Raw genomic sequence first — 2836 nt, 5'->3', positions numbered from 1 at the left:
CCCAAATGAATTGGCTTATTCGAAAAAAGCCTTGTTCTTTGGAAGATCTATCTCGTGTCTGGTACTGCATGGTTCCACTCTGCAAGAACTCCGAATCATTCTCTTGAAGCGCATCCTCTTTATGATAAATGATCCGCTTGCCCCGAAATGACCTGGCCCACCAATAGGGAAATCCCAATTCATTGGGCCTTTCGATACAATCAAATATATTTCCACAAGGGCGCCATATTCTAGGAGCCCAAACTATGTGATTGAATAAATCCTCCTCTATCTGTTGTGGGTCGAGGGCTCCTTCTCCTTCCCCTTCTTCAAACTCCGATTCGTATTTTTCATATAGAAATCTCTGATCAACGATAGAACAAGATCCATTTTGCATCATATCTAACTGATTCCTCGGTTCGGACCGAAGAAGCAATGTCACTCGATCATTATCAAACTGACTGCAATCTTTTTCTGTCCGTGAGGATCCCACCAGAGCGCCTTCTACTTCTAATAGGCCATGAACTAGATCAGAATCATTCTCAACGAATCCATAAGAAGTGATCCAATTTTTTCATCGGGTCCAGGTGCAGACCAAAGATCTTGAGCGACCGATCCGGCAGAACAACTCAAAAGATAAAGAAGTATCGTTAATTTCTTTATGCTCGTTCCAAGTTCGAAGTACCATTTGTACAAATAAGAACCCCCTTCCTTACATGATTTCTTCTTCATATAGATAGATATAGGATCTATGGGGCAATTACTTAGAAGTACATTTTGTGCAACAGCCCTTCCTATCTGATAGAAAAGGATCCCATGATCCTGAACCGATCTTACCTGGGATCGCAAATCCCAAGTTTGTCTATGAAGAGCTGATCTAATTGTATTAGTGTCTAGAATGGATTTCTTCTGTGTAATACTAATCGATAGGGCCTCATTGGTAAGTGCTACAAGATCTCGTGCATTGGAACCCATGGTTATGGACCCGAATCCGTTAGTATGGAACATTTTCTTTTCCAAGTGAAATCCCCTAGTATATGAAAGAATGAAAAAGTGTTTTCGTTGTTGTGGAATAAGAAGCCTTCGTATCTTAATGCATGTATTTAATTTATTCGGAGCTATTAAAGCGGGATCCACTTTTTGGGGAATATGAGTCGAAGCAAAAACAAGAATATTTCTAGTGGGACATCTTTCACAATCTCTGGAGAGATAGTTCACTAATAGACCGAGGGATAAGTAATTCGACTCATTCACATACAGATCATGAATGTTTGGAATCCACATTATGCAAGGGGACATTGCTTTTGCTAATTCTAATTGAAGGGTGATATCAAATCGGTCCATTTCCTTTTTCGGCGTCATATACATAGTTAGCGCATTCGTCATAGTTAGCAGCTCCGTATCAAGGTCATCATCAATATCGTCACTATCATCAATATCGATATCGTCACTATCATCAATATCGATATCATCAATAAGATAACCTTTAGGCTTGTCATCCAGGAACTTATTCGGAAATACCGTAATGAAAGGAACATAGGAGTTTGTCGCTAGGTATTTGACCAAATATGATCGTCCAGTTCCTATAGAACCTATCACTAAAATACCCCTAGAAGGGGATAGAGCTAAGCGGAGCGAAAAGGGTTTTCCATGAGATGGGAAATTAAAACTATTAGCCCCACACGAGGTTTGTGAATAAGTGATTGTCTGATAATGAGCAAGGAATATCCGTCTTTCTGCTAAACAGGATCTATTGAACTCATAATTCATTAGACACTTTTTATGAATGTCAACTAAGTATCGTAAGTAAATTGATCCCGGTTGTTCAATCATTTCATAACCAGAGTCATTCTTTGATAAATGATCACTATGAGTCAGACTCAATAGAATTTGATCAATCCTTTTTTCTGTCGTTAAGGTGGAGAACTGAACCAAGAATTCTCTTTCTTCATCATCAATCGAATCACTGTTCGCGACCCAGGATTCTATTTTATCATCAATCCAATCACCGTTCACGTTTTTTCTTTTTCTTATCAATGAATAGATCTCTTTACTTGTACGACTTAGATGTCTCGTATTTCTCGAAAAAGTGATTCGATTGATGGGATTTGGTATGATACTTATGAGATCGATGATATCAATGAGATTAATATTCAAATATTTCTTCTTAGAACGTATTGATTTGACCCCATAAGCGGGACCACCACCCAATAGCATGTTGCCGCCAGAAGCAGAACCCCGTATTTCTCCCAGAGAATCTCCTAATTGTTCCAGAGCAACTAGAAAGAGATTCTTTAACCAGAAAGAATTCTGTTCAGATGTAGGATACCTATCCAGAAGTTTTCGCAACTCAATCGTGTATGATGGAATCATCAAAGATTTGATCTTTTCTAACTCTGTCTGTAACTCACTAGAGGCTCGGGAAACAAAGAGAAGATGTGTACGAACGAGATATCCAGCAACAAGAAGAAGGAAAAGGATTGAGTAGAGGAACTCCCGAGCATTTGGTGATCTCAGATGTCTCCATATCAATAGAACGGGTGACTCATTATTTCGATGAATCATTTCTTCGGACAGAAGAAGATTCTGTAAACACTTACTCGGCATCTCACTTATCAGATTCCATTGTGGAAGAATCGCCAACCATTTTTTCTGAGGAATTGGCCATGATATATCTGATCCATGCATAATATCAGATACAAATTTTTGACTGCTACTTAGTATCGGCAATGGGTCTGAAAAAGTATCTAAAAGGGTGAAATTTAGATATTTGCACCCTGTCGAAGTAAGGAACCATGGCATATAGGTTTGGAACAGATTCCATTTTGAGAGATTTGAAAAAGCACTATCTCGTTGA

This window comes from Aristolochia californica, unplaced genomic scaffold (genome assembly GCF_029961685.1).
Source record: "Aristolochia californica isolate CCGP_79_NKW_82.1479 unplaced genomic scaffold, dmAriCali1.0.hap1 SCAF_436, whole genome shotgun sequence".
In the NCBI taxonomy this organism is placed as follows: domain Eukaryota; kingdom Viridiplantae; phylum Streptophyta; class Magnoliopsida; order Piperales; family Aristolochiaceae; genus Aristolochia; species Aristolochia californica.
This window is presented reverse-complemented; position numbering follows the sequence as displayed.